The 11,123-nt window shown below is 41.3% G+C and overlaps 1 pseudogene across 1 annotated transcript; it reads right to left on the bottom strand.

Moving 5' to 3' along the window:
* Window positions 1-333: 333 nt before the first annotated feature.
* Window positions 334-3,028, bottom strand: LOC110492444 (NLR family CARD domain-containing protein 3-like; annotated as a pseudogene). Its single transcript, XR_016487380.1, has 3 exons — window positions 2,049-3,028; window positions 657-830; window positions 334-503 (listed from the first exon to the last, which is right to left on the bottom strand). The product of XR_016487380.1 is annotated as an NLR family CARD domain-containing protein 3-like (transcript).
* Between the last annotated feature and the right edge of the window lie 8,095 nt (window positions 3,029-11,123).

The raw sequence follows: 11,123 nt of genomic DNA, 5'->3' as shown, positions 1-11,123 counted from the left end.
GAATCCACACTCCGAGCCTAAAAATAGAATAGAATGTCATTCTTCAGTTCAGGCCACACAGAGAAATATAGCATATGTTTTCTTCTTTGCAAGTTTACGTCAAAACGTGTTTCATTATCACATAGGTTTGTACTTGAGGTGTCCATCATAAGATACAAAATAGGGACGTTTGTGGTCTATTGTGAACAGCTGATGTATTATGAACCAAGGCGTATGTGTGGGGGGGGGGGTAATACATTTCAACATTACGCTACACAATGAAGGCAGGGCACACACCATCACCTATAATTTTCTAGTTATTCACAGTTGTGCTATTATGGCCCCAACACTCACCTCAGAGTCTTCAGTTTGTGTGGCTCCTCCAGTAGAGCAGAGAGCAGTTTCACTCCTGAGTCACCTGGATAATTGCAGCTCAGGTCCAGCTCTCTCAGGTTCGCGGGGTTTGACCTCAGAGCTGAAGCCAGAGAAGCAAGCTTTCCTCTGTGACACTACAACGTGATAGCCTGCAGGGAGAAGGAAGACAGCTCTTTGTGTCTGCTATGTGTGTCACTTTCTGAGGATTGCCATTTCTATCATGTCTCAAGAGGTTCCTTATTGTCAAAAGATCTACCATTGTGTCTTGAGTATCATTGAGCCGTAATGGGACCAACGCTCACCTCAGTGTCTCCAGTTTACAGAGTGGATCCTCTAGTGCAGCAGAGAGCAGGCTCATGCCGGAGTCCCCTGGATTTCTCCCACTCAGATCCAACTCTCTCAGGTGGGAGGGGTTTGACTTCAGAGCTGAAGCCAGAGAAGCACAGCTTTTCCCAGTGACTCTGCAACCTGAGAGCCTGCACAGAGAAATGGTTCAAAACCAACTTTGGTTGAAAACAGCATATGTGGCGTCAATATCAAACATTTATTCTAGTGTCAAAATTGACTACAAAGTGTAAATATAATTGTTTAGGTCATAAAGGCAGTCTTGTCCAAAATAGAGATTTGCGAGATAATTAGGAAAAAAAGTCACAATGAAGGGTACGTTAAACGGTTTTCCTTGGGTTGGGTTTATCTCAATCCTGCCCACATGCTGTCAGCACCCAAATAATCACCAATATTTACAAACTTCAATAGCTCCCAATTTCAATGACTTTAAAAACCTCAAACCAACATTAAATTGTATGTTGGCTAACGTAACGCAAATATTGAAAGCATTTAAAGAGAATTTAAAGGCGTTTAACATAAATATTGTCCCGTTTACACTGAAATGTATCGACGGTCCCGAACTAGCCCAACAGATTGGCTATCCAAAGTCTAACCAACTTTGCCAGTCACACACCAGGCGGCTGAAGCTAATTGGCAAAAGAAGTTGGCCTCAGCTACTGCGAGACACAAGATCTGATTAGACTGTTTCAGGTTGTCTAGAAGGGTGAGTGACCGTAACTGTGTACTGTTTTGGCCAAGTGATGTACAAACGCTTCCCATGTGCAAACACACACACACACAAAAGATCCCCACATCGAAGCACGCCTCCAAGACCCAAATTTCGTTCTGTCGTATTTCTCAATAAGTAGCATTGAAACGGAGGCTAAATCAGTTCACCTTTCGTTCTGTCGTATTTCTCAATAAGTAGCATTGAAACGGAGGCTAAATCAGTTCCTTCCGGAATCCTTCAGGTCATTTTTACTCAGGTCCAACTCTCTCAGACCCGATGAGGTCGAGCTGAGAGTTGAGGCTAGGGCTTTGCAGCATCTCTCGGTGAGGTAAGTTAGCCTGAGGACAAATGGCGATACTCAAATTAGTGTAGCTTCAAATTAGTATTGTTTCTAGAGCAGCTCGAAACTAAATGTATAACATGATTATGGAAATGTCCATACTATATTATGTATGAAAATAGGACTACATGCAATATCGCTAACTAGGCTTTCTCACGCTGCTCTATGGGAATGGTCTTATTTTCCCAAATGATCTGTGAGTGCATCTTTATTTGGTTATTACTGATCTGTGAGTGCATCTTTATTTGGTTATTACTGATCTGTGTATGATGAGCCGTACTGTATGGCAGTACTCACACAGCTGTTCTGGAGGCTTTGACCACCGGTAGCATCCTCAGAAGACCCTCATCCGAGTATTTTCTCAGCTCAAACACATCCAGCTCCTCTTCTGAAGTCAACACCACAACAACCAAAGCTGACAACTGTGCAGGAGCGAGATCTTCAGAGAGACTTCCTGAGCTCAGGTAGCTTTGGATCTCCTCCACTAGAGAATGGTCATTCAGCTCGTTTAGATAGTGGAACAAGTTAATGCATCTCTCCAATGAGGGATTCTCCCTGATCTTCTCCTTGATGTACTCAACCGTTTCCTCATTGGTGCGTGAGCTGCTTCCTGTCTGTGCCAGTAGGCCTCTTAAGAGAGTCTGATTGGACTTCAGTGAAAGGCCGAGAAGGAAGCGGAGGAACAGGTGCAGGTGTCCATTGGTACTCTGAATGGCTTGATCCACGGCACTCTTGTAGAGGTCGATTGTAGGTGTGGACTTGGATTGCTGTTTCAACATTAGATTTATGTTGTTGTTCACAAAAGAGAGAAACGCATATAAAGCAGCGAGAAACTCCTGAATGCCAAGATGCACAAAGCAGTAGACCTTCCCCTTGTTCAGCCCACACTCCTCCCTGAAGACTTGTGTGCACACTCCTTAGTACACTGAGGCTTCTTTGACATCAATGCCACACTCTCTCAGGTCTTCCTCATAGAAGATTAGATTGCCCTTTTCCAGTTCTTTTAAAGGCCAGTTTGCCCAGTTTCAGAATCATCTCTTTATCCGTGTTCCACTCAGGATCTGTCCCACTTTCTCCCAGGATATTTCTTGTTTCTTAACCTCGTCTGAAAGATCAGGAAGTGAAGGTTAATTTGTGTCAGCGTCTTGGGGATCTCTCCACTCTCTGCACCACCCAACAGCCTCTCTAGAACAGTTGCTGCAATCCAACAGAAGACTGGTATGTGGCACATGATGTCGAGGCTCCTTGATGATTTCATGTGTGTGATGATTCTGCTAGCCAGGTTCGGGGAATGGATTCTCTTCCTGAAGTATTCCTCCTTCTGTGGGCCATTGAACCCTCGTACCTCTGTCACCTGGTCAACACAGTCGGGAGAAATACGATTGGCTGCTGCAGGTCGGGATGTTATCCAGAGGAGAGCATTAGGAAGCAGATTCCCTTCAATGAGGTTTGTCAGCAGCACATCCACTGAGGTTGACTCTGTGACATCCCTCAAACTGTTATTGTTCTGGAAGTCTAAAGGAAGTCGACATTCATCCAGACCATCAAAGATAAAGAGAACTTTGAAGTCTTCATTAATTCATATTTCGGATTCTTTTGTTTCCTTGAAAAAACAACGAAGGAGTTCTACCTGTTAGGGTTGCGTAAATTCGAATCTGGTATCAGGATAAATATAACAATGAGTCACCGATTTTATACTATGTATTTTTTATTATGTATTTTTTATTAGCTAAGTAATAAATGGCAAATGCAACTTTCGTATATACCGGCTCACTGTAATACCACGCAGGGCAGAACAGAGAACTGACAAGATGTATGTAAAACAGTATTCTTTATACTGTGATAGACAGTTCCAACCTGTCTGTTGGCCTATCACAGTAGAGACTGGGCGTGGTTTAAACTTGCTCAGCCTATTGCAGGCGCTCAGGCAGGTCCCCGCCTCTTGGCGCTTCTGTTGATAGATGTAACTGTTGCTGTAAAGAACATCCAGGCTCTCATGCTCCATACCGTTATCTCGCACCTGGCTCCTGTTATCTAACAAAAGACCGCTTGTTCTCGCAACACCCCGCTCTGAATGTGCCCCCCTCCCAACTAATTTGAACAGTTCCTGTCTTCATGCTTCTCTGTATTTTTCCATTTCAAGTCAGCTATGTTGCATAACACATACATACATCCACACAAGCCAACAGCAGATAATATTAAATCATATATATGGTAATGGCTATAATGTAAAACACAGGATCCAACATACCAAACTGTGTTTTTTCCCCCTCCATCAAATTCAGCTCCCTAAAAGGAAGAGGGAATATCAACTGGATGTCCTGATTAGCTTTTCCCTCGGCCCAGTCTAGAATGAACTTCTGCACAGAGGCAGTTTTTCCGATCCCCGCAACTCCTTTTGTCAGAACAGTTCTGACATGTTTGTCTTGTTGTCCCAGCAAGAGTTTAAAGATGTCATTGCATTTGATAGGTGTCTCTTGTGTTGCTAGTCGCCTGGATAGTGTATCAATCTGTCTCACCTCATGTTCATTGTTGACCTCTCCGCTTCCACCTTCTGTGATGTAAAGCTCTGTATAGATCTCATTGAGAAGTGTAGGGTTTCCTTGCTGTGCTGTCCACTCAAACACACACTGAAACTTTTCACTTCAGCTTGGATTTGAGCCTATCGTCGATTTCTGCCATAGACACCACAGCCGAGGACAGGAGACTTTGATCTCTCCTGTTGAAGCCTGTCAAAGGCAAAAATAGAAAACACTGTTTTCAGCTGGAATAAACAGCAATTGGTTCCTCTGAAAAAAATATACACCTGTCTGTATGCCTAAGATGCCTAACTCAGAATGTAGTGGTGGCAGGGCCGCTGGCAAAAATTGTTGCAATCTGGCAAATCCAGAACAAATTCAGGAAAGCGTACAGTGTTATATAGAGCCCTTATTGCATGGAACTTCCTTCTATCTCATATTGCTCAAATAGACAGCAAACCTGGTTTCAAAAAACAGATAAAGCAACACCTCGCGGCACAACGCCTCTCCCCTATTTGACCTAGATAGTTTGTGGGTATAGTACGTGTGCTTTTTAATAAAACATTTTTTTTAAATGTAGTTCTGTTTTTGTCTATTGATGTTCTGTATTATGTCATTCTGCATTATGTTTCATGTGTTGTGTGGACCCCAGGACGAGTAGCGGCTGCTTTTGCAACAGCTAATGGGGATTCTAATAAAATACCAAATACCATTTTCCCCAGGACTTTTCTATCGGGTGTGGCAGCGCCCCACCACTTTAGATGTCCTTTAATAAAAAATATTCATGCAAAAGCATTAAAAAGAGGGACAAAGTACTGTTCTTTTTTTAGGTTGATTTGCCTCATGATTTCTACACTCGCGCACGATTTATCAGCCATTCACATCGGAGTGATGCAGGTTCTGTGTGTGTCTTGATTACGGAAATCACGGATCACGCGGGCCGGGCACAAAGCATGTCGAGCAAAGCTCAATGCGCAATCTGGCATGCTGTATTGGATGAAAACGAGATAATGTAGGCTATTAACAGCAGCCCTGTCCATCGGGGAGGGCATGTAATGTTATGTATTTACAGTGCCTTCAGAAAGTATTCATACCCCTTGACTTGTTCCACATTTTGTAGTTACAGCCTGAATTCAAAATTGATTCATATATATTTTTCTTCTACACAATACCCCATAATGACTAAGTGAAAACATTGTTTAGGATTTTTTTAGCAAATGTGTATATAAAATTAAATACATAAATCTAATTTACATACAGTACCAGTCAAAAGTTGACAAACCTACTCATTCAAGGGTTTTTATTTATTTTTAGTATTTTCTACATTGTAGAATAATAGTGAAGACCGCAAAACTATGAAAAAACATATATTGACTCATGTAGTAACTAATGAACACGAGGGGAGACAGAGCTGGTTTCAAGCACAGGGCACAGCAGGTGTTTATTGCAAAGGACCACAGGAGGAGGCAGGTAGCTGGGTCCAGGGGCAGGCAGAAGGTCATCAAATCAAATCAAATGTATTTATAAAGCCCTTTGTACATCAGCTGATATCTCAAAGTGCTGTACAGAAACCCAGCCTAAAACCCCAAACAGCAAGCAATGCAGGTGTAGAAGCACCTAGAATAATAGGTAGAGAACAGGAAATCTGAAAGTACAGGCAGGGAAAAGGGAAAAAGGTAGTGAGGCAAGCCAAAACTATCATACACGGGAGGAGTAAATCACTGGGAAACCAGAAAGACGTGTGTCACAAAACAAACAATACCTCACAGTGATGGGGTGCAAAGACCTGAACTAAATAGTGTGTGATAATGACATACCCTTGTGTGAGCAGGTGATTAGAATTCAGGTGTTTGGGAGTGTGAGTCGGGAGCAGACGTTACAGTAACCAAAAAAGTGTTAAACAAATCAAAATATATTTCAGATTCTTCAGAGTAGCCACCCTTTGCCTTTATTGTAAATAAGAATTTGTTTTTAACTGACTTGCCTAGTTAAATAAAGGTTGGATAAAAAATATATGCTGAGCACTTGTTGGCTGCTTTTCCTTCACTCTGCAGTCCAACTCATTCCAAACCATGTCAATTGGGTTGAGTTCGAGTGATTGTGGAGGCCAGGTCATCTGATGAAGCACTCAATCACTCTCCTTCTTGGTCAAATAGCCCTTACACAGCCTGGAGGTGTTTTGGGTCATTGTCCTTTTGCAAAAAAAATATTGTCCCACTAAGCACAAACCAGATGGATGGTATGGCGTATCGGTGCTGAATGCTGTGGTAGCCATGCTGGTTAAGTGTGCCTTGAATCCTAAATAAATCACAGACAGTGTCACCAGCAAAGCACCCCCACACCATCTCACCTCCTCCTCCATGCTTCACGGTGGGAACCACACACGCAGAGATCATTCGTTCACCTACTCTGCGTCTCACAAAGACACAGGTGGTTGGAACCAAAAAGATCAAATTTGGACTCATCAGACCAAAGGACAGATTTCCACCTGTCTAATGTTCATTGCTCGTGTTTCTTGGCCCAAGCAATTATCTCCTTCTTATTGGTGTGCTTTAGTAGTGGTTTCCTTGCAGGAATGTCCCTTTCTCTCATCTCTAACGTTCAGTTAGGCTGAAGGACCAGTCTGAGTTGGCGGGGAGCTAAAAGATTGACAGTTATTTGAAACGTTTACGTCAAGCAACTTGGACACAATGTCTTGATCATCTCAAGCAAATGTGTTAATACACAAAGCAACTCAAACAAGATTCAAATTGTACGCAGCATCCAAACTTCAACAAAACAATTTTATCAAACGGTTTGGTTATTGTAAAAGCATCAACATAGACAAAATGCTGGCTGTACAATTTAGCTAGCTAGCCAAAATGAAATTATCAGCACTGTTTTATCAAGCTAGCTGGGTCGTTCCACCAATTCGGTGCCTTTTGAGAAGTGTAACTTGGTCAAAGAAACCTTTTTGATTTCACATAATGTTAACATGTTCAACTTAGTAAAACGTTTTTCTATCTCGAGTTTAAAACATTTTTTTAAATACTGTAGTAAGTGCCTTTTAAATGCCAAATAAAATAACAGGGTTGACCGGAACAGGTTTGACAATTTAATCTTAAATCAGCCATAATTCACCTTGTGACAGAGCGAATGGTTCTTGTTGTGTGCAACAAACAGGGAGTGGCAATTGAATGCCTCATAATTATAAATACTTTTTTACATTTTGTTTTACAAATTGTTAGAACACTACTGGCCTGTCCATCTATGGGCAACAGGGTTGATGTAGCATGCTTGACCCGCTCAGTTTTACACCAGAAAATGGCCAGAAAGAGTAAAACCAGCTCACCTGCTTTTACATTATGGTTTGGCTGTTTGATGTTTCTTTTTAAGGAATAGTTTCACCATATTAAAAGGAGAGTTCAGTTCACTTAATAACAGGGTTGACCTTAAAATTAGGAACAGATGTAAATGAATCACTAATCACATTAAATAAAGAAGAATCTTTAGAAATGACTGTCAAAGAAACAAAATAACTAAGGCTTTACAATGATGGTGAAACTTGAACAATTTTGGGGATTAAATGTGTTAAAATCTTACAAGAAGTGACACAGGGTTGACGGAGGGACATGTCAAAATGCTACATTTAGGATCTTTTAGCAAGTCTTTATTCACATTACAAAAAATGGATTTATTGAATTCTCCATCTGGTCTATATTAAAGGGCAATTCATTTCATATAACAGGCTTTTACAATTCAATATTTGTGCAATTTCTACCTACAATATCAGAGGGACATGAGGGGTTCGGATTTCTAAACTCTAAGCATCTGACGCAATTTTGCAAGATTTTAATAATGGGTTTCTGAAATTTGTATTAATATTCTTAAAATGTGTGGCTAAATGTGATGTCACATCAATTCCCAATAAGCATTACGCAATAAGCAATTTTCCATACTATGGTCATCCATTTTTTTTATTCTGGTTTCATTGTAATATCATCCATGATTTTGACTGTTCAGGAGGAGATTATAATAAACAGAAATGTTCACACAACCACATCATGACTCTGTAGAAAAAAGTGATCCAGAGAAATCACTTCTAATGATCGTGACACCATACTGCCTTTACTCCCGCAAGCCGACTCCCTCGAACAGTGTTCAGTTAAATGTTGATTTGTTTCTGTCAACTTAATAATTGTACTTACTGTGTTGTCTTCTCTATAGCTAGCCTTCAGTGTTTTCCATTACCTCTCTGTCGTCTCAAAATGGATCCTGCCTGGTGTTAAGTGTTGCGTCAATCGAATCTGGTATCAGGATAAGTATGACACTGAGTCACCGAATTGTATACTATATACTTTTAATTAGCTACGCAATAAGTGGTAAATGCAATTTTCGTATATACGGGCTCTCTGTCACAACTCGCAGGGCAAACAGAGAACTGACTTGTTCCTGACAAAGTTATTATAATATACTCTGACAGAAGTAGTTCCTGCTTCCGAGCCGGCCTGTCACAGAGTAGAGACTGGGCGTGGTTTAAACTCACCCAGCCTATCGTTGATTGTTGGCGCACAAGCTAGTCCCAGCCCCCTAGGCGCTTCAGCGGTCAGTCGTTGTAGTTGTGTAGAATATCTATGTGCCCACACACTCGATACAGTTATCACACACCTGGCTCCTGTTATCTAACAAAATACCGTTTTGTTCCCTACACTACGTTCTGTATGTGTCCGTTTTTATGTTATTCTGTATTTTTCCATCACGAGAAAGGCCCATGGCCCTGAAACTGTTAACAATGTCTCAAGTCAGCTATGTTGCATAACACATACACCCACACAAGCCAACAGCAAATAATATTCAATCACATATATGGTAACGGGCTATAGTGCATTACACAGAATCCTCACACTGGTCAGCCGGAGAGAAAGTAATGCTTCTGCTTTCACTTCATGTCCTGACATGGGTGAGCTGTCAACACACCATCATACATCCATGGCCAAGCTGACTTCTTTCACAAACTCTACAAACATTGGATAAACTCTGAAAACACTATACAGTGTCAATAGGACTATGGACTCTACAATGGCGGCTACAGTACTTTCTGTAGCTCATTTTGGTAATAAATTAAGAGGTTTGTTTTTGTTGTTTCCAAACTAAGTTTGAACCATGTTCTTGAATGTACACTAGAGAGCAGTATTGCTACAGCGCAGCACTGTAAAACACCAGCAAAGTAGAGCGCACAGAAAATCTGTTCCACTTTATGTATGGAGAAAACCTTTTACAGTGACCTACCCCTGACATGACCTCCGTTCATGTTGGTATGTTATTAAAAATATACATTTTAATAGAAGGTTAGCAGGGGCATGATGAAAGGTCAGGTAATTCACTGCAATTGGTTTTAAGACCACTGCCTCACGTGGAGAGGAAGCCATTAATTTGTATTTAAAGGTAAGACTCAGCAATATTACGTAGCTGCACAAAGTAAACAGTGTAGTGGGTGAACTTCCGCGAAGATCGTTGAGGGGTGAGGGTAAAACGTCTCCGCTGTTTTAGTCCCGTAACAGCGTGAATCGAATATGTGCGCATGCGCAGATGTCTTGCATCTCGCTTGTCGCGATATCTGCGGTGTTGCTTGGAGGCAACTTCATTTCGCTCAGTCAACCTTTAGAAAGGTGATCAGAGTTCAGATCGATGATTGACTGATATTGGGAGGGGATGGTGAGAAAAAGAGAGGATGGGTATGTGAGGAAACAGAAGAGAGGAGAGGAAAGCAGAGAAGAGAGAGAGAAGAACAGGGTGAGGGGGTGAAAAGGAGAGAGTTCCACTTATTTAATGTTATAGATTATAAAGAATATATATAAATATAGTACCAGTGAAAAGTTTGGACAAACCTACTCAAGATAGTTGGAAAAGCATTCAATATGAAGCTGGTTGAGAGAATTCAAAGAGTGTGCAAATCTGTCATCAAGGCAAAGGGTGGCTACTTTGAAGAATCTCAAATATAATATATTTTGATTTGTTTAACACTTTTTGGTTACTATATGATTACAGATGTGTTATTTCATAGTTTTGATGTCTTCACTGTTTTTCTACAATGTTGAAAATGTTAAAAATCTACATCACGAGGCGATGGCTCCATCTGCTGGACGTGCCAGGTCTCGACGGGGTCTCCGGCCAGGACAAGTTGGGGCTGATTGGGAGTTGGTGAATAATCAAGGGCTGATTGCTCACCAGCTGTACAAGTCCCATAAAGCTGCCAGAAGGGCAACACACAGAAGAGAGAGTGAGGGAAGAAAGGACTCCTGTATAGTTGGGGGCGGTTGCAGAGGTTACAGGAGGGAGTTCAGTTTTTGATCCCCACAGGATCCAGCAAGACCTGGAGCCCAGAAGACTGTATCACGGAGAGGGTCTCTTGGGGGAGACCTATTATTTTCTTTTGAACTATTATTTTAATAAACACCTTCGAAACTGAGCTAATCCTACTCTGTCCGGGTCTGATCCGTGTAAACGTTTTGACCCACCCCTTGGTCTGCCACTATATATATATATATATATATATATTTTAACAGTTAACACATTTATAATTTGTCAGCATTTCAGAAATCTGCTGATTGGCACAAACACACACAGGATTACACAGTTGGCTTGTCTGAACACCGTCTATGAATCATGGGAGTCAAGGGCTCCTACACAACCCACTCTGCAACCCCCTCTGCAACCTGTAAAACAAACAGAGTTCTTAATTGGTTAAATATTAATAAGGTTCTTAAGGATATTGTGTCCTTCCCAAAAGTTTAGCGTTGTGCATTGGCAGTTCATTGGTATTTAAACATTATATGTAAAAAAAAATAATTAAAAAAAGAAAAATACCATGTTC

Source organism: Oncorhynchus mykiss, chromosome 2 (genome assembly GCF_057628025.1).
Source record: "Oncorhynchus mykiss isolate SJ-2025 chromosome 2, ASM5762802v1, whole genome shotgun sequence".
Classification (NCBI taxonomy): Eukaryota; Metazoa; Chordata; class Actinopteri; order Salmoniformes; family Salmonidae; genus Oncorhynchus; species Oncorhynchus mykiss.
This window is presented reverse-complemented; position numbering and strand designations above follow the sequence as displayed.